The sequence below is a fragment of the Crinia signifera genome, unplaced genomic scaffold (genome assembly GCF_055691185.1).
Source record: "Crinia signifera unplaced genomic scaffold, ASM5569118v1 HAP2_SCAFFOLD_210, whole genome shotgun sequence".
Classification (NCBI taxonomy): domain Eukaryota; kingdom Metazoa; phylum Chordata; class Amphibia; order Anura; family Myobatrachidae; genus Crinia; species Crinia signifera.
The window spans coordinates 130,001-152,038 of record NW_028142103.1 but is presented as its reverse complement, the minus strand read 5'-3'; the positions used below and the strand labels follow the sequence as shown (position 1 = coordinate 152,038).

At 47.6% G+C, this 22,038-nt stretch overlaps 2 long non-coding RNA genes across 3 annotated transcripts in view; both read right to left on the bottom strand.

The window, feature by feature from the left end:
- The window catches only part of LOC146053817 (uncharacterized), a 39,062-nt gene extending 27,243 nt beyond the window's left edge, over window positions 1-11,819 (bottom strand). The window contains exons 1-2 of the long non-coding RNA XR_014467835.1: window positions 11,690-11,819; window positions 6,732-6,871 (exon numbers count right to left, since the gene is read on the bottom strand). This is a non-coding gene — a long non-coding RNA (uncharacterized LOC146053817). The remainder of the gene's footprint in view (window positions 1-6,731; window positions 6,872-11,689) is intronic.
- The window catches only part of LOC146053816 (uncharacterized), a 70,363-nt gene that overhangs the window by 44,574 nt on the left and 3,751 nt on the right, over window positions 1-22,038 (bottom strand). The gene's annotated exons all lie outside the window — the stretch shown is intronic.

Below are 22,038 nucleotides of genomic sequence, written 5' to 3'. Positions count from 1 at the left end.
GGGACGCGTTTACCTGTGAAGGTATCCGCGTCCCCTCGCCACACTATTCTATTCTCAACTCCACGCCGACGTGGATAGTAGGGGAATGAAAAGGTCGTAGGACGCGCACCGCCGCCCCTCGCGGGCTCGCTGCGCTCGCCACGCTTCGGGTTGTCGTCTATCGTGGGCTGGAGTTTACGCGCTTACATTTGGGGGGGTTGGGAATTTTTTTCATTTAATCCAATGTAAAATTGGGTCCCAGGGACCCAATTTACATTGGATTCAATGAAAAAAATCGGGTAAAAAATCGGATCCAAAATCGGTCGGTCGCGTCGATCGCATCGCATGCGACCAAATCGCATGTGATGCGATCGACCCGATTTTTCCGACACGACCACCCCGATCTAAATCGGTGTGGCCGTGCTAGGAAACAAGTACCTATATGTTTGTTTGGCCCCATCACACACAATGGTGGCCCCCACCGTAATGCCCATCACACATGGTGGCCCACACTGTAATGTCCATCACACATGGTGGCCCCCACCGTAATGCCCATCACACATGATGGCCCACACTGTAATGTCCATCACACATGGTGGCCCCCACTGTAATGCCCATCACACATGATGGCCCTCACTGTAATGCCCATCACACATGATGGCCCACACCGTAATGCCCATCACACATGATGGCCCACACCGTAATGCCCATCACACATGATGGCCCACACTGTAATGCCCATCACACATGATGGCCCCCACTGTAATGCCCATCACATATGATGGCCCACACTGTAATGCCCATCACATATGATGGCCCACACTGTAATATCCATCACACATGATGGCCCACACTGTAATGCCCATCACACATGATGGCCCCCACCGTAATGCCTATCGCACATGATGGCCCACACTGTAATGCCCATCACACATTATGGTTGTCCACACCGTAATGCCTATCGCACATGATGTCCCACACTGTAATGCCTATCACACATGATAGCCCACACTGTAATGCCCATCACACATGATGACCCACACTGTAATGCCCATCGCACATGATGGCCCCCACTGTAATGCCCATCGCACATGATGACCCACACTGTAATGCCTATCACACATGATGGCACCCACTGTAATGCCCATCGCACATGATGACCCACACTGTAATGCCCATCGCACATGATAGTGGCCCACACTGTAATGCCCATCGCACATGATGACGGTCCACACTGTAATGCCCATCGCACACGATGACCCACACTGTAATGCCCATCACACACGATGACCCACACTGTAATGCCCATCACACACGATGACCCACACTGTAATGCCCATCACACACGATGACCCACACTGTAATGCCCATCACACACGATGACCCACACTGTAATGCCCATCACACACGATGATCCACACTGTAATGCCCATCACACATGATGACCCACACTGTAATACCCATCACACACCTTAACAGCGACTACATATGATGGCACATAAGAGCCTCTTACCTACATGCTCATTGCCAGGGGTTTCTTACTCAATGCCAAAGGTTTTATGCTTAGTTGCCAAGAAGGTTTCATGCTCGTTGCCCAGGAGGTATTATATCCTTGTTACCCAGAATGGGAAAAGCAACCCCAGCAAGCCCTCCTGTCTGTGGAGGGAGGGCTTAGCCGGCAGGAAGAGCTGACAGCTACTGCTAGCAGAGAGCAGCTTAGCGTTGTGGCGGGGGGGGGGGGGGATTTGTCACTTTAAAGAGCTGCCATGCCGCTCACTTCTCAGGACTTCAGCAGTGGTAACAGCATGGGGGACGGTGGCGGGCTACATCTGTAACAACAGACACACAGCTTTCAGCAGAGAGCTCATCAGCGTTTCAGTGCATGCAGGGGGGGCGGATGAGAAAGTTTGCAACGGGGTGTCAGCGCACCAGGGGGGCAGCGGAAGGGCGCAAAGTCCCAGACACAAAAAGGGCAGGAACACTAATTTCTGTGTCCTACGGATGACAGAAGGAGGGTGATATGGTCAGATGTATCTGCCTTCACCGTGGTTCGCAACAAGAGGACTAGCGCAGATTTTGACCCAACTTGAATAACTCTGCAGCTCTTAAGGCCCCCATCTGCTAGGGTGGGGAATCACCTGTGGTACCCCGCCAACTCACCCGGCAGCTGCTACGTTCAGTTCACAAATATTTCTACCCATGCATGTTGCCCCTTCTTTATATAAACACCTCTTTCTACACTTTTATGAAAACTCTTCACTACTGTATAACCGCAGCTCACCGTTACCAATTCTAAACAGTCTCTTGTTACAGTACATCTTCAGTTGTGACACCTGTCAGTATCACACTGACCCCAGGGGTTAATAAACTGCTTTCTGTTCTACCCTGATACTAGTAAATCCCCTAAACTCCAATACTGCTCTAAAACAAACAGTCATATTTATTGTGGGTTTTATTACTGTTTTAATTCAGCTCATCCTGGAAAAGGATTTGTGGCATTGAGAAAACCTCTACGAGTATTCATAACAGTGTCTTGAGAATAAAACATTAATCTGGTCATGTAATTATAATTATGGTCAAAATAATAGGCAAAATCAGTGCTGGTGGCTGCCAATCGTAAAATATGTGATAACAGAAGTGAATCACTTGCCTCACCACATAATTACTTTTAAGTACGATATAAACAATCAACTAAATATATATTTTTTTGGCATTTTTCAATAAAGAAACTTTTAGCCTAGTGCTGCTGTGAAAAAAATTCTGATACTCTCTCTAGGTCTGTGGGTCCCAACCTCGGTCCTCAGGACCCCCCAACAGTCTGCGTTTTCCAGGTCACCCGGCAGGTGCACTCATTATTCACTGACACATTTTAAAAGATCACAGGTGGAGCAAAGTATTTCACCTGTGATCCTGCATGGAGGCCTGGAAAATGTACACTGTTGGGGAGTCCTGATGACCGAGGTTGAGAACCACTGCTCTTGGGTGTTGGGATTTAAAAAAAGTTTGGGAACCACTGTCCTACGCCATACTAGAAAGATGTACCGAAAAAGTTACTTGCAGCCAATCAAGCAGGTCTGAATCACCCTCTACATTTAGTTTTCTGTACTGTTGCTGGAAGTCTGCATACTTTTATTCAGGCAATGTATGGTTCTATCTATATGATGCTTTGAAATAAAAATCATTCTTTAAAAAAAAAAAAACCTTTCAAAAATTCTATAGACTTAATGTTCTATAGAAATATCTCACAAGAAGCATTTAGGCATAGACACGCCCATAGGTTTATTTATTTATTAACAGTTTCTTATATAGCACACACATATTTCACAGCGCTTTACAGAGAATACTTGAACATTCACATCAGTCCCTGCCCCAGTGGAGCTTACAATCTAATCCCTACCACACACACACATTCCAGGGTTAATTTTGTTGGAAGCCAATTAACCTACCAGTATATTTTTGGATTGTGGGAGGAAACTGGAGTACCAGGAGGAAACCCACGCAAGTATGGGGAGAATATACAAACTCCACACAGTTAGAGCCATGGTGGGAATCGAACCCATTACCTCAGTGCTGTGAGGCAGTAATGCTAACCATTAAACCATCCGTACTGCTCCATGTGGAGTTAGACACGCCCTTTGGGCACTGTGTGACACGCCCCTTACAAAGGCGCTTGGCGCATCCTACTGTAATTTTCCTGACTGTAGTTTTCAATTGGAGGGAAGTATGTTGTAACCACAAAGAAAAGTGATCTACATCAGATTCATAGACTTGTTAATAGTACCCCTTTTATACCAAAAACGCCAGGTCGCATCCGGGTTTTTGATCCCTGCTTCAAGCCGGGTGTGACCCTGCGTTTGCACCCTTTTACACCACTGTCGCATCCCCCCTGCCGCTTGGAGATTATGTCATCTCCGATCGCCGCCGCCAGGACCCGGAATGCTGCGCTGGGGGCAAGCCCAGCACTAAGGTAATCTGCTGGGCTGCCCCCAGCCCCCGTCCACCCCTTGTCCGGGAGGTGAATGGATGCCGCTCACAGGCATCCATTCACCTCCTCTGCTACTGCTGTCTGCCTGTGACCCCCCCCCCCCAACCTGCGGACACTGCACCGCGCCCCCCCCCCGGGGTGGCCCTTTCGGACCGCACCCGACTCGGCTGAAATGATGCGGAGGGGTTACAATGCCTTTTGTTATATTTATTGTGGCACAAACACTCTGGGAAACTGTATATAGGAAAGTAGTGTATGGCGGCGGATGCTGGGAGTAGTAGTATAAGAACTGATAGTGTTAGCAATATGGTCGTATCGTTCATTAGACCCCACCTACTGTATGTGACTGCCAAAACTGGCTTACGCTCTAGAGCAGGCATGTACAACCTGCGGCCTTCTAGCTCCTGTGAAACTACACATCCCAGCATGCCTTGCCATAGTTTTAGCACTCGCTAATAGCAAAACTATGGCAAGGCATGATGGGACTTGTAGTTTCGCAAACAGCCGGAGGGCCGCAGGTTGGACATGACTGCCCTAGAACAGTGGTTCCCAACTGGTCCTCAAGTACCCCCAACAGTGCACATTTTCCAGGTCTCCACACAGAATCACAAGTGATATAATTAGCTCCACCTGTGGATCTTTTAAAATGTGTCTGAATAATGAGTGCACCTGCTGGGTGACCTGGAAAACGTGCACTGTTGGGGGTACTTGAGGACCACGGTTGGGAACCACTGCCCTAGAATGTCATGTGCATGATCTAGGGATCCATCGTCTTGGACAGAGATAAAAGAAGAAGATTAAGAAGCATTTAGAGCAGTTTATGTTGTTTTACAGCTGCGCTAGCATAATGCCGGGAGATGATTGCTTGGTTCTTTGTCAATATCCTCTCTGGGAGAAGCAACCGCAGGCCGCTTTCAGGGGGTGTGGCGGAACAGACTCAACATTAGACCCCGCCCCCAGCCAACTTATACTGTAATTTGGCTTCTAATTGTGGTTTTACCTAACATTTACTGACTACCGGTACTCTGACAAGGGAGCGAGCGCAAAGAAGCCCCGTGCAGGTTCGGTGGCTCATCGGGCATTTAGCAGTCGGGATTCCAATGTCGGTATAGTGACTGTCGGGGGGCATCCGGCTCTTGTTATCATCTTTGTGCTTAATTCAATCTTATCCTCATGTATGTAACCCGAGAATGGGAGGTTTATCAGCTGCATCATTATTTCTCTTTCCTCCACTAGGTGACACTGGAGAGTTACAGTGGGGAATAGAAGGGCGACCACAGGAAGCTTGGGCACTTTAGAATAAATTAACAGTGACTAACTCCTCCCCTTCTACTTCCTCTCCTAGGCAGTCTTAGCATGTGCCCTGCGGGAGCTGGGCGCATTGTTAGCTCACTCTTGGGCTTTTCTAATTTTTTCTTTATTTTTCCGGATTTTTAAGATCTACACAGGCAGATAGTCCCTGTCCCAATCTGCCTGCGACGAGGGCGCTGTTGAGGGACCGGTTGCAGCTGCTTGCAGCTTGCCTCCGGAACCTGGCTGACAGAACCACCGTTCCGGGGTCCCCGTCGCCGCTGCATGCAGCTCGCCTCGCGGACCGCAAGCCTCGGCGCGTACAGCAGCTACAGGGGTAAGTATGCCCCCGGGTCCCTGTTAGCAGGGAACCAGGTGGGATTGCTCTAAAAGCGCATCTCAGTACTTTGAGAGTACAGCGCGGCTCAGTTCTGTGAGAGTACAGCGCGGTCAGACAGGCAGGTAGCACCCTGCCCTACCTGCCTGCAAGGGGACCACTGTACCAGAGAATCCGGTCGCCACTGCATGCAGCGTGCCTCGCAGACTTCCTTCAGCCACAAGCATGGCAGGGATACGTATACCCTGGCTCCCCACTAGCGGGGTAGCCAGGTAGATGCATTGGCGGTTGGATATCAGCATTAAGATCTCCAAGGGATCCATTTGCACACTTTTGTACAGTTTGTCAGTAAGACCGCTATCCGGAGTGAAAACTTACATTCACTATCCATTTACCTAAGGGTATGTACATTCTCAGTATTGAAAAAGTAACTACTTAATTGTGTATATACTAAATTAGTAATATGGCCTTTCTCCACCACCTAGAAAGTTACCCCTGAGGAAGTCATTTTTTTTGACGAAACGCCTTGGGAGTTTTTTCCTGATTATATCGATTCGACCAACTGACTGCATACAAGCAAAAATGTTTTTACTTTGTTTTTTAAATTAATTGTATTAAATACTGTTGTACAGTGACCAATCGATATATTTTCTTGATCCTTCTGGTGGTGGATCTCCATAAAATAGTGGCGCGTCTTCTATCTTTTTTCTTCTATTCCCCACTTCCCCTGCTAACAGGGGGGACTGACAGAGTGCTGCCCAATCTACTTTATCTAGCGCATTGAAAGGGTACCCCACTCTTTGTTCCATATATATATATATATATATAGAAATCCGGAAGGGCCGTCACTCTGGACTGAAGTGAGCTGAGATGTGTAGCTTGCCCCGGTGCCAGCTTGCAGAGGGCAGCCACAATGAACTGCCCACAGAATACTATGACGAAATGAATGGGCACTCGAGGACTCACAAATGCTGGTGAAATCAAAAGGCCGTGTTTATTCCATAAGTGGTCTTACAGGTGTCAACGTTTCGGGGGCCGGACCCCCGTCGTCAGGACAAAATGCAGACAGGGTGAAGTACAGAATAAAGTGCAAGTGCATGGGTATTTATAAGACATGTTAACAAATAGGCGCTAACTTACCCCCTCCCTGTAGCCGTCCCCCACGAGCATCCACAGGCCGGTTTCCGGAGTACTGCGCACAGCAGTGACGTCACCACGTTCGGCGGCGTCCAGCTGAGCGCGCGTCATCACGGTCGTCATCCCGCGGTGACGTGGGTGGGCTGGGAAAGAGATTGCAGCTCACATTAGCATGAATACAAGTATCGTGCTACAGAAGTCATAAAGCAACAAAGGCATCCATACATACACAAAACTTCAGAGGATGCAAGTGAATAAAAAATGCAAAAAAACAAGTGGACATGACCATATTATGACTACATAGTGACATCTAGTGGCTAAAAATGAGAAGACATATATAATAAAAAACGAACATTTAAAAAGGGTATACGTATAAAAAAGATAACTGCGTGCGGCCCCGAATTGGAGCCGTACTGGGCAAAAGTCAAAGTGCATATGCTGGGTGAGGTGCAAACCCTATGGCATGAGTGGTTTAAATGCAGGGAGAAATACTGAGTCCCTGCTGGGTATCTATAATAAGCAAAAACAGCCCTGTGTGGGGTGATGCAGCCAGCATCACTGTATGCGCATAGCACCAGAAGCCAGAAATTGCAACAACAGAATGCCAGCATCTTGTATATTATATGTTATCCTGGTGTGTCACCTGGACACCGATAAGGCTGGGGGACTGGTGTCACACAGTGGGATGACAAGTACCTTTAACAAGGGGGAGAGAAAAGGAAGAAGGAAGACATGATTGTGTGTTAGTGGACCAAAATGGTTACAAAAAATTATGTAGGCCAAGTGTGTCATTAAGGCCTTTAGGGTGTAGTGTGTCCATTTTGTAAATCCACTTGGACTCAAGCTGCAGAAGCTGTTTGGAACGGTTGTCACCCCGTATGTGTACCGGCACGTGGTCTATGATCTTATATTTGATCATTGCCATGTTATGTTTGGCCTTGGCGAAATGCCTGGTCACTGGTTGCTCCCCTGAGCCAGAATGAAGGGCTGCCCGTATGGCACAATCGGTCTTGCCGATGTAATGTATTCCACATGGACAATAAATGATGTAGATAACAAATTTAGTCGTGCACGTGAGGGGCCATCTGATTTAAAAAATTTTTACCGTACCGAAAAAGTTACTTGCAGCCAATCAAGCAGGTCTGAATCACCCTCTACATTTAGTTTTCTGTACTGTTGCTGGAAGTCTGCATACTTTTATTCAGGCAATGTATGGTTCTATCTATATGATGCTTTGAAATAAAAATCATTCTTTAAAAAAAAAAAACCTTTCAAAAATTCTATAGACTTAATGTTCTATAGAAATATCTCACAAGAAGCATTTAGGCATAGACACGCCCATAGGTTTATTTATTTATTAACAGTTTCTTATATAGCGCACACATATTTCACAGCGCTTTACAGAGAATACTTGAACATTCACATCAGTCCCTGCCCCAGTGGAGCTTACAATCTAATCCCTACCACACACACACACACATTCCAGGGTTAATTTTGTTGGAAGCCAATTAACCTAAAAGTATATTTTTGGATTGTGGGAGGAAACTGGAGTACCAGGAGGAAACCCACGCAAGTATGGGGAGAATATACAAACTCCACACAGTTAGAGCCATGGTGGGAATCAAACCCATTACCTCAGTGCTGTGAGGCAGTAATGCTAACCATTACACCATCCGTACTGCTCCATGTGGAGTTAGACACGCCCTTTGGGCACTGTGTGACACGCCCCTTACAAAGGCGCTTGGCGCATCCTATTGTAATTTTCCTGACTGTAGTTTTCAATTGGAGGGAAGTATGTTGTAACCACAAAGAAAAGTGATCTACATCAGATTCATAGACTTGTTAATAGTACCCCTTTTATACCAAAAACGCCAGGTCGCATCCGGGTTTTTGATCCCTGCTTCAAGCCGGGTGTGACCCTGCGTTTGCACCCTTTTACACCACTGTCGCATCCCCCCTGCCGCTTGGAGATTATGTCATCTCCGATCGCCGCCGCCAGGACCCGGAATGCTGCGCTGGGGGCAAGCCCAGCACTAAGGTAATCTGCTGGGCTGCCCCCAGCCCCCGTCCACCCCTTGTCCGGGAGGTGAATGGATGCCGCTCACAGGCATCCATTCACCTCCTCTGCTACTGCTGTCTGCAGGGTATAGCAGACAGCAGTGCAGGCTGCCTGTGCCCCCCCCCCCCCCCGTCCAACCTGCGGACACTGCACCGCGCCCCCCCCGGGGTGGCCCTTTCGGACCGCACCCGACTCGGCTGAAATGATGCGGAGGGGTTACAATGCCTTTTGTTATATTTATTGTGGCACAAACACTCTGGGAAACTGTATATAGGAAAGTAGTGTATGGCGGCGGATGCTGGGAGTAGTAGTATAAGAACTGATAGTGTTAGCAATATGGTCGTATCGTTCATTAGACCCCACCTACTGTATGTGACTGCCAAAACTGGCTTACGCTCTAGAGCAGGCATGTACAACCTGCGGCCTTCTAGCTCCTGTGAAACTACACATCCCAGCATGCCTTGCCATAGTTTTAGCACTCGCTAATAGCAAAACTATGGCAAGGCATGATGGGACTTGTAGTTTCGCAACAGCCGGAGGGCCGCAGGTTGGACATGACTGCCCTAGAACAGTGGTTCCCAACCCTGGTCCTCAAGTACCCCCAACAGTGCACATTTTCCAGGTCTCCACACAGAATCACAAGTGATATAATTAGCTCCACCTGTGGATCTTTTAAAATGTGTCTGAATAATGAGTGCACCTGCTGGGTGACCTGGAAAACGTGCACTGTTGGGGGTACTTGAGGACCACGGTTGGGAACCACTGCCCTAGAATGTCATGTGCATGATCTAGGGATCCATCGTCTTGGACAGAGATAAAAGAAAAAGATTAAGAAGCATTTAGAGCAGTTTCTGTTGTTTTACAGCTGCGCTAGCATAATGCCGGGAGATGATTGCTTGGTTCTTTGTCAATATCCTCTCTGGGAGAAGCAACCGCAGGCCGCTTTCAGGGGGTGTGGCGGAACAGACTCAACATTAGACCCCGCCCCCAGCCAACTTATACTGTAATTTGGCTTCTAATTGTGGTTTTACCTAACATTTACTGACTACCGGTACTCTGACAAGGGAGCGAGCGCAAAGAAGCCCCGTGCAGGTTCGGTGGCTCATCGGGCATTTAGCAGTCGGGATTCCAATGTCGGTATAGTGACTGTCGGGGGGCATCCGGCTCTTGTTATCATCTTTGTGCTTAATTCAATCTTATCCTCATGTATGTAACCCGAGAATGGGAGGTTTATCAGCTTCATCATTATTTCTCTTTCCTCCACTAGGTGACACTGGAGAGTTACAGTGGGGAATAGAAGGGCGACCACAGGGAGCTTGGGCACTTTAGAATAAATTAACAGTGACTAACTCCTCCCCTTCTACTTCCTCTCCTAGGCAGTCTTAGCATGTGCCCTGCGGGAGCTGGGCGCATTGTTAGCTCACTCTTGGGCTTTTCTAATTTTTTCTTTATTTTTCCGGATTTTTAAGATCTACACAGGCAGATAGTCCCTGTCCCTATCTGCCTGCGACGAGGGCGCTGTTGAGGGACCGGTTGCAGCTGCTTGCAGCTTGCCTCCGGAACCTGGCTGACAGAACCACCGTTCCGGGGTCCCCGTCGCCGCTGCATGCAGCGCGCCTCGCGGACCGCAAGCCTCGGCGCGTACAGCAGCTACAGGGGTAAGTATGCCCCCGGGTCCCTGTTAGCAGGGAACCAGGTGGGATTGCTCTAAAAGCGCATCTCAGTACTTTGAGAGTACAGCGCGGCTCAGTTCTGTGAGAGTACAGCGCGGTCAGACAGGCAGGTAGCACCCTGCCCTACCTGCCTGCAAGGGGACCACTGTACCAGAGAATCCGGTCGCCGCTGCATGCAGCGTGCCTCGCGGACTTCCTTCAGCCACAAGCATGGCAGGGATACGTATACCCTGGCTCCCCACTAGCGGGGTAGCCAGGTAGATGCATTGGTGGTTTATCCAGCTGCAACTATAGCATAATAATAGAGTACAGTATTTTATTTTCTTTGTATACTCTATTATTATGCTATAGTTGCAGCTGGATACCAGCATTAAGATCTCCAAGGGATCCATTTGCACACTTTTGTACAGTTTGTCAGTAAGACCGCTATCCGGAGTGAAAACTTACATTCACTATCCATTTACCTAAGGGTATGTACATTCTCAGTATTGAAAAAGTAACTACTTAATTGTGTATATACTAAATTAGTAATATGGCCTTTCTCCACCACCTAGAAAGTTACCCCTGAGGAAGTCATTTTTTTTGACGAAACGCCTTGGGAGTTTTTTCCTGATTATATCGATTCGACCAACTGACTGCATACAAGCAAAAATGTTTTTACTTTGTTTTTAAATTAATTGTATTAAATACTGTTGTACAGTGACCTGTCAATATATTTTCTTGATCCTTCTGGTGGTGGATCTCCATAAAATAGTGGCGCGCTCTGTCTTCTATCTTTTTTCTTTTATTCCCCACTTCCCCCGCTAACAGGGGGGACTGACAGAGTGCTGCCCAATCTACTTTATCTAGCGCATTGAAAGGGTACCCCACTCTTTGTTCCATATATATATATATATATATATATATATATATATATATAAATCCGGAAGGGCCGTCACTCTGGACTGAAGTGAGCTGAGATGTGTAGCTTGCCCCGGTGCCAGCTTGCAGAGGGCAGCCACAATGAACTGCCCACAGAATACAATGACGAAATGAATGGGCACTCGAGGACTCACAAATGCTGGTGAAATCAAAAGGCCGTGTTTGTTCCATAAGTGGTCTTACAGGGGTCAACGTTTCGGGGGCCGGACCCCCGTCGTCAGGACAAAATGCAGACAGGGTGAAGTACAGAATAAAGTGCAAGTGCATGGGTATTTATAAGACATGTTAACAAATAGGCGCTAACTTACCCCCTCCCTGTAGCCGTCCCCCACGAGCATCCACGGGCCGGTTTCCGGAGTCCTGCGCACAGCAGTGACGTCACCACGTTCGGCGGCGTCCAGCTGACCGAGCGTCATCACGGTCGTCATCCCGCGGTGACGTGGGTGGGCTGGGAAAGAGATTGCAGCTCACATTAGCATGAATACAAGTATCGTGCTACAGAAGTCATAAAGCAACAAAGGCATCCATACATACACAAAACTTCAGAGGATGCAAGTGAATAAAAAATGCAAAAAAACAAGTGGACATGACCATATTATGACTACATAGTGACATCTAGTGGCTAAAAATGAGAAGACATATATAATAAAAAACGAACATTTAAAAAGGGTATACGTATAAAAAGATAACTGCGTGCGGCCCCGAATTGGAGCCGTACTGGGCAAAAGTCAAAGTGCATATGCTGGGTGAGGTGCAAACCCTATGGCGTGAGTGGTTTAAATGCAGGGAGAAATACTGAGTCCCTGCTGGGTATCTATAATAAGCAAAAACAGCCCTGTGTGGGGTGATGCAGCCAGCATCATTGTTCTTGTATATTATATGTTATCCTGGTGTGTCACCTGGACACCGATAAGGCTGGGGGACTGGTGTCACACAGTGGGATGACAAGTACCTTTAACAAGGGGGAGAGAAAAGGAAGAAGGAAGACATGATTGTGTGTTAGTGGACCAAAATGGTTACAAAAAATTATGTAGGCCAAGTGTGTCATTAAGGCCTTTAGGGTGTAGTGTGTCCATTTTGTAAATCCACTTGGACTCAAGCTGCAGAAGCTGTTTGGAACGGTTGCCACCCCGTATGTGTGCCGGCACGTGGTCTATGATCTTATATTTGATCATTGCCATGTTATGTTTGGCCTTGGCGAAATGCCTGGTCACTGGTTGCTCCCCTGAGCCAGAATGAAGGGCTGCCCGTATGGCACAATCGGTCTTGCCGATGTAATGTATTCCACATGGGCAATAAATGATGTAGATAACAAATTTAGTCGTGCACTTGAGGGGCCATCTGATTTAAAAAAAAATTACCCGTATAGAGATGTGCAACTTCGGTCATGAAGCTGCATGTTGTGCAGCCTAGGCACCGGTAACAGCCCATTCTGGTGGGTCTGATTTGTCTAGAAGGGGTGTCAAAATTTGTAATCTCGGTCTTGACCAATAGGTCCTTCAAGTTTGGGCCGCGCTTGTAGCTCGGCATCAGCTTGGTGTCTTTGAACACCGGTAGCTCGGGATCCGAACGCACAATTTCCCACCAGTTTTTTACTCTGCTGGTGGTTTCTCGGCTGGCAGAGCTAAAGTCATTAACCCATGGAATACATGGCTTTATGACTTTAGGTGTTGCACCTGTGATAAGAGTGATGCGCTCACACGCCAGAGCCCTGGCCTTGGCTTTAAGTAGGCCCTGTCTGGGGTAGCCTCTGTCCTCGAACTTCTGCTGCATGATGTCCAGTTGGTGATGGGTTTCAGAGTCGGTATCAGTGATCCTGCATACTCTCAAAAACTGAGTATGGGAGACTCTCCACCGTGTTGCGTGGGTGCGAGCTGTTGTGTCTAAGTATAGTATTGCGATCTGTCTGTTTGACATACAAAGAAGTGTGTGTAAATCCCAAAAATACAAATGTGTAAAAAATAGGCGTATTTCTGCCTACGAATACACCTATTTTTTACGAATCCATTTTGGTACATTTCCCCCGATGTATACATAGTATATATATACACGCTATACTGCTGTTCTGTTCTCAAAGACAACATGAAGCATATATATCACTTGTGGAGCCGATATTTATGGTACAACACGCCCCTGTAATTCTCACATTCATAGAGATCCCACAGCACATCTCCCCCATGTGTTAGAGCCTGACATCTCCGATTTACAAACATGATCATTAGCGATCAGTTTGACCATGTTATTATTGTATACAGAGATCCATATGTAACACACCCATCCGGATCCCTGTGTTAACACCATACAATTGTCACGCTAGATGCGGTGACATCTTCTTCACATCACTTCTTAAACATTGCTCGGGCAGTAGTCCCGTGGCATCTGAAATTTACACTTCAAACTTGCACCATTTTTTAACATTGTTTTACTGTTTTAATGTAGGTTATTTATGTGCCATTTATGTGTTGTTATAGGCAGAAGCCAAACCCGGATCCTGGAGCGGAGGTTGTCATACAGAAGTGGGCGATACGGTGGGGTCACCATAGCAACCCATCTACAACAGAGGGGAGCGTGATGATGCAGTGAGGCTCCGCCCACTGACATCCGCCCGCACCGGAAGCCGCACTGGACGCAACCGGGACGCTCCACGTACGGGAATGGTGAGTATGCACATGCTGTATGTATTTAAATGTTTGCTGTGTCACCCGCACGCGTTGTACACCTTGACAAAGGGGTATCCAGTCCCCGAAACGTCGGTCACCTCCAATAAACACATTGTTAAGCCCACGGAGTGCCGCTGCCTGCTTGGATAATTCCTTAGATAGATAGATAGATACCAGAAAGAACCCCCACTGGGGGAATAAACAGCACTCACCAGTCTGTAGTTCAATGGAGGTACAACCAGGAGGTAATCCAAAGTTTATTTTCTGCAAGAGAGATCTTCTGACGTTTCGGTCCCCGCTGGTACCTTTATCAAGGCAGCCACTGTGTCAAATAGTCGCAACTTAAATCTGTGTGGGAAGGGGGATATATAGCCTTTGAGTATAAAGAAATATAAAAATATATGATACAGCCAGTACAGGATATGGCGGGTGAGCCAGTGAGAGGGACTATAGAGAGGTAGGGCAGGGGGATCAGAGGCGGTCCTGCAGCGATGCATAACCCATAACAGAGAGAGCCGGCACCGGGAAGGGTGATCCCTGGAGAGGACAAGGGCCTGTGCAGTGCTGTGAGCTGCTGACCTGTAAGGAGCGGAGGCTGCGCGGCTGTGAGACCAGGAATGGCGGCAGGAGAGCCAGGCTCCTCCAAGTCCCCTACTGCTGCCACCTGCCAGAGGGAAGGGAACCGCGCTGCCCCCACTAGCTGCCAACCACAGGAGGAGCCCCAAACCCGGAGAGAACAGAATGATGTGTGCTGCCGAGGTGTCCTACATAGTGCCTGCCTGTGGAGGAGCCGAGAGGGTGAAGACTAGAACCTCAAGGAAGAAGGTGCTGAGGGGGTAAATTACCTGGGAGCACACCCAGCCGGAGGATTCTCCTGAAGTTGCTCCGAAGAAGATAGAGGACGCAGCAAGTGGAGACCAAGGTGCGCAGGCACCGCGGAGGACACCCGCTCTCGAGGAACCAGGACTGGAGGACATGCAAAGGACCCCTAGCTGGAGACCTGTAGAAGCCCCCTCAGTGGTGCGGAGCTGCCCGTAGAGATGCCTGCCCGAAAGTAAGTTAAGAACACGATGTAACATCAAGGACAGGAGCTGCTCAGAGGACAGGTGACAGCCCAGCGGAGGAGAGGATAGAGGAGGATCCCCAGCCTGATAGGAGCCGGGGGTGGAAGCAGAGGCCGACCCAGAACAGCACAACAGGCGGAGCAGAGGACGACCCAGCACCTCCTGCTGCAGGGGCCGAGGACACGGGACACAAGGCAGACGTCAGGCTCATGGCAGATGCTGTGCGGCTGTGGTACAGGTATATGTGCGCTGTTGTGTGTTTATGCTGGGCGTTATGGGTAATAGAGGAGGTTTCTTTTTTAGGATGTCGGTATGTGGTAGACTCGCTAGTTATAGGATGTGTAGTATGCTAGGGTTTGTGGTTATAGTGGATGTATTTGTGTATGCAGGGCACCATTTGCGGATGTACTAAAAGGATGATCACAAAAAGGGATGATCGGGATGATTGCCTGCAGTTCCTATTCGCACCACTAGATGTCACAATTTTTTTTACTTCAACTGAGAATTTGTATGTTGGACACTGGTTGTGTATCCTGGACAGTCGGTAGAATAGGTAATCAGCGCTCAGTATCATTCTGTGGAGTTTTCGTAGCTTCTTAAAAGAAGCTGTAAGCGCTGCACAGGGAGGCCAGGCAGCGTCTCCCCTGTGCACAGTGAGCTGACAGGACGCTCTTCTGTCAGCTCCTGCTGTGCTAGCAGTGTGAGGATTCACTAATGAGAATCCTCACACTGTGCCTACCTAGCTAGTGTAAAAGTTAATAAAATAATAAAAACCCTAACTAACTCTACTCCTTCGGCTGCTCCGGCAGCCCTTTAGAATAGCACCCACTCCAGTGGGCACCTAACACGAACTGAGGAGTCTGGGATGCAGTAGGGGAGGAGCCTACCCTCCAAAAGCTTTAGGATAGGTGCCTGGCTCCTGCGGACCCTCCTACATCCCAATGTGAAGCTGTGTCACCAGGACCATTGAAAGAGAAAAGTATGTGCTGCACATACTTTTTGTACTTGCTTTTCATCGCATTGTATGCACAACGCATGTACAAGGATGAATGCGATGCGTGCTATTTAAGCTCAAAATGCACGCCCGCATCGAGACGTGTATGGGCACCTTAAGTCAGAGAGAACCTGAGAATTCTGACTGGGAAGTGCAATTAACAGGTCAGATGTGGACTGCTGCTTTGAAGTTGGATATCTCCATTTCCCCAGGGCCGATTTTAAAAATTCTGGTATCCCTGGAAAAAGGGGATCCTCAGCTATCAGAGTATGGCCCTTATACACCTGGGGCCCCAGAGCAAGTGCCCATTAAGCCCATACGAAAAGACCGCCCTGGTCCCGGTTCGCTGACGTCATCCGGGGGCGATTATGCTGTGTACACACGGGGGCGATAGGGGCTGAAATAGCTGGGAATATGGTTGCTGAACGACCATATTGCCAGTGATTGGAGTGTGCACCAGCGATAAATCGCCGGGTGCGCGCTCCCGTTTTCACAAAAAGGGACACTGGGCAATATGATTGCTGATATGATTGCTAGCAATATATTGCCAGCGATCATATTGCCCCGTGTGTACGCACCTTTATTCCTAACAATTTTGCTGCACCCGTCATCTTGAAACGTGCACATGTCCCTTTGTTGATGAATTTACAAGACTGCCTAATTAGAGCAATAATTGATATTTGCGTGGAGATTAATAACAGTATTACAGACACACATGCTATGACCGATAACACACACGTAACAGACTTATTTTAATTTTTTTTCTAATGCACTTTATTTCACATTTATCACTTTTCACTTATGTTTTTAATATTTCGCTGTCCTTAATAAATGATTCAATAAACATCATGTTTTAGCCAATTCTCTGTTTCTTGGGTCACTTTATTAATGTACCTATAACATTAATCAGAACATTAATATATGCTAACCTAGATTGCCCCTTGTAGGAATACTTTATCTTTCTTTGCTTCCAAGTCTAATACATATTCCTGGGTGCGCCTCCCCCATTACCAATTGATACTTAATATAGTAATGCAGGGGTGAGATAGCTATACCAATTACAGGCCGTTCGGATTGATAGCCTCTATCTATTAACCTGTATCAGCGATATCAGATGGTCGACAGTCATCAGGTCGACATACTGCAAAGTCGACATGGGTCTAGGTCGACAGGTCATTAGGTCAACATGGTCTAGGTCGACTGGGTTTTTCACTGGATTTTTGGGTTTTTTTTTGAGCCGACATGTGCCGACAGGCGGAATTTCATGCCCTACCATCCACTAGGGCAGGCGTTCCCAACCACGGTCCTCAAGGCACACCAACAGTGCAGGTTTTAGTGATATCCAGGCTTCAGCACAGATGGATTAATCCAAATCACAGGTACTAATTAAGTCACCTGTGCTCAAGCCTGGATATCATTAAAACCTGTACTGTTGGTGTGCCTTGAGGACCGTGGTTGGGAACGCCTGCACTAGGGTGTGGTGGGAGAATAACATAGAGTGCCAAGCACAGCCAGACATGCGAGGGGATGCGGTGCACTTAATCCTGTGTCCATGTTGACTGTGTCGGCATTCGGGTAAGAAAAAAAGTACAAAACCCCATGTTGAGCTAGACCATTTTGACCTAATGCTTTTTTGGACCAAATGACCTGTTGACCTTGACCCATGTCGACCTTGCAGTATGTTGACCTAATGACTGTCGACAATCTTTAGGTCGACCATATGATCCTTACCTGTTTCAGCAAGGGGTGTGAGGCCAATTTCTCTCCAGGGAATGGAGAAATATCTGTGTTTAGAGCCAGACTAGAATCACGTCTGCCCGCAGACAATAGATCGGGTATCATTTTTTTATTTTTTTTTATGTATGTTTGACAAAGGCCATACACTTCACTGGAGGCGAAGATCCGCAGACGAAGGCCAGAGCATACAGCTAATTGCTGCCGATCCTACTATTAAAAAAGAAAAAGGAATGTATTGTATACACAGAACATCGAACATGCCTTCCAACTTTTACCAATAGATCAGTGGGACCTGCATGCAGCTGGCCCTGGAAAGGGGCGGGGCTATGTGCAACGGGGGCGGGACCGGGCATCGAGGCCCCGGGTTTTCCATCCTCTTTGCCAGCGTACCCAGCCCCGTCTCTCCTTGCTGCGCACGGCACCTATCCAGCAATCACCGGCTGCTCCACAAAGCAGAGCAGCCATGATCACCTCCCCTCAAGGGACATCAGGGCAGGCTCCAAATAGCGGGACCATACCACTGTAATCAGGACAGTTGGGAGGAATGCTATAAATACATTATCATGTAGCGCCTATTATTCCTGTTGTCCGACTCTACCTGTATGACTACATGTGAAGGAAAACACAGAGGCTGCTTCTTTTGCCCAACGTTTGGGAATTTATGATATTTTAGTTTTCGGAACTTGTCTCCTGTCCTACATAACAGTTTATAGACGCTGTGACCAGGGGTGAGGGTCATTAAGTCGACAGTAATTAGATCTTTTGGTCGGCAGTGAAAAGGTCTACATATGAAAAACATCGACCTGGTTTAAATTGATGCTGAAAACAGTCGACACAATCCAAAAGGCTGCATGAAAAAGGTCAACACAGGAATAGGTCGACATGAGTTATTAAAGAAAATTGTGTATGTGGAAATCTGCTGACACGGGCACTGTATAAGTGTACAGCGACACGGACACACAGCTCCAATTTCTATTCACTTTTTTCTTAATGCACTTTTTTAATTTTAACCTATTTTGCTGTTTTGTGCCAATGAATAAACTGTATATTTAGAACAATTGGTCTGTACACAGACTCCGTCCTGCCCCCACTTAAAGTTATTCCTCCTGGTTATATATGGTGGCTAATTATTAATATTATGTAGTTTGAGCAGAAAATATTGTGGTATCAGTGGATGAGTCAAAAACTCAGGCTGCTCCCGGATCCGAAGGCGCTACACCCCACGCCCCTGAAACAGCAGACACTGGAGGAGGATTCGAACCCGTGGTGGCTCAGCCTGAGTGGCTGTCCCAGACGCTGAACTAACGGTACACGCCACTGTACCAGCCACTCATACACGGACTGTTCGTGTATCTCGTAGCTACAATGCAGTGACGTCATTCACGCTGTGCCGCACCATCGCCACCTATTGGCAGCTGCTGGAACTACACCTGGCACATAATGCATCGCCATCACTGCTGCTCCCCCTACATGAGCACTCTGCCGGCTGTTCTGATGGAGGCAGTCACTGACTGGGACGCCATGCCCCTGCGTAGAAGAAGCGGCTGGTAAGTGCACATGTGCAGAACACCCCCTGAGCATTGAGCAACCTGTGGGTGAGGACTGGAGCTCAGTCTGTATGTTGGTCATGTATGTGACTCCCACAGGGCTGCTGCATGGTGCTCCTGGGGATATCTATGTGTATGGGCATACCAGTGTATCCTCAGCAGCGCTACTCTATGGCTCAGGTTGTAATATCTCAGCCCCAGTGCTGTCTGCATTATTATACACTGTAAATTATCTATCTGCTTTCCCAAAGTGGGACACAGGTGTATATAGACCAGATTATAATCTATGGGAAGCCTCTGTGTGTATACCATATGTTCTCTCTCTGCTGCAGTAGCTATGCGCGCTTTGCTATGTTCTATGATAATAAACACATGTGAGTGTAATGGTAAATATGTGCCCGGCATGCCAATGTGGTGAGATACAGGTGAGCCAAACCGTACAGGCTAGCAAACTGCACGTAGCCATTAGTGCAGATGTAGGATAACTGGGCATACTGTATATAGGCTGGGATCACTGCTGCGTTCAGGTGACACCAAGTACATGTCACCCGCCGGGATTGCTTGCTGGATGGTTATACAGGGATTATTGTCACATTAGTTATACTGTAGTCTAAAGTGTATACTGTATTATCTACCATCCTAATGGGGCATACACACAGGGGGCGGGATGTACTAAAGGGAAAATGTGATAAAACGGGGGTTTTACCGCATTTTCCTATGTACCATTACCCGTCCGCCCCATCTCCGCCTGGCAGGGTATCTCCACCTCTGGGTGGCGATACCCTATAGATGCCTATGGGCTTCTATCGCCGCCCGCCATCCTTGCGACCCATCCTCCATCGATCTACTCCTCCCTCAGCAGGTGTCACAGCCGGGAGGACATCCGGCTGTAGGGAGGAGGAGGAGAGGCAGGGGGACACTGACAGCCGCCAGGATGTGACGGAGACCCCCGCACACCACATTACAGGTATCGCGGGGGTCTCCGTCACCGCAACCCGATGCTAGCCGCATATGTTAGTACATATGCGGTAGCATCGCGGCGGCTGGCGATTTACATTAATACATCCCGCCCAGGGGGATATGAGGCTTATTTCTAAGTGATCTGACTAGATCGCTTAGAAATGAAAAAAGGATCACTCCACGTGTATACCCTCTGGTGATGACGATTGCGCGGTCCCGCGCGTCGCTGTTGCTTGACTAGATTTACACTGCATCCAGTTATAAATCTAGTCATCGCCAATGTTCTCACACCAGAGAACACTGGCCGTGACAGATTGTTCAGCACACAATGCTGAGCCATCTGTGCTTAACTGCAAACTTAGCACAGAGGCTCACTTGCACTGTGTGTGCACAGCTTTAGGGATGGACGTCTTTGCAATTGATGACAATAGTGCAACTGCCCATTGATTGTGGCACACTATGCAATGGATGACCATCAATGTTTTTACCTATTGATGGTGATCCATTTTCTTTGACTGATTGGATTGTGGGCCAATCAAAACATGTAGGCGGTGCTTCATGAGTGTTGGGGCAGAGCTATGCTGGTGGTAAGGGTTGCTGGTCTTACTGTACTGCATATTAAAATAATAATAATAAAAAATATATATATAATTTATGTAAGGTGCTAAACAACATATAATGGTGATTCAATTGTTTTGTGCACCCGTAGCTCTTGCCTAATGTAGTGGGAGCTAATGAATTGTTCGCAGCACTTGCCCTGGTCTTGTTGGCTGCATTTTTGCGCCCTAAATAAACTAGATGCAGCTTATTGCCCTACTGTGCGCGAAGGGTGCGAGGAGAAATCCAGGTGACGTGCAGCCTGGGAGTCGGGTCACCAAACAATTGACTTTGATTTTAAAGCTCGTTTGTCACTGAGCGCCCTTTAGCTGTTTTGAAACTACACATCCCAGCATGCCTTGCCATAGTTTTAGTATTCCCTAATAGCAGAACTGTGGCAAGGCATGATGGGACTTGCAGTTTCACAACAGCTGGCGGGCCATAGTTTGGACATGATTGGTGTATTGGGTTCGTTAGCTGTTCACTAGCCTTTTGCACAAACCACTTTGGCACATATGGAGATGTAATCTCTTTATTAGTCTTTTTATTAGTCTTGCACTCTACTATTACATATAATGCATGCCTTGACACCGTTTCACCGTTCGTGACACCCAAAATGTCGTTAAAATATTTGTTCCAACCAGATTGTTGCTCGGAAAATGTCCAAACTTTTTTTATTTCTTTACATTTTTGAAATACACAAAAAAGGGATTTTTGTAAGAACTTACCGTTCGAATCCCTTTCTCTGATATGGTCCTGGTGACACAGCTCAACACTGGGATGTAGGAGGGTCCGAAGGAGCCAGGCACCTATCCTAAATCTTTTAGAGGGTAGGCTCCTCCCCTACTGCATCCCGGACTCTTCAGTTCAATCTTTCAAAGCCACTGGAATACATTAACTCAGTACAAACGCCTGCACATATTATATGCACATTTTTTAACAATAATTGTTACTTTAACCAATTAAACATGAACATCATGAACACTGGCATACTTACTGAGCGTAAGGGAGGGATCGCTGTGTCACCAGGACCATATCAGAGAAAGGGATTCGAACGGTAAGTTCTTACAAAAATCCCTTTTTCTCTTTCAATGGTCC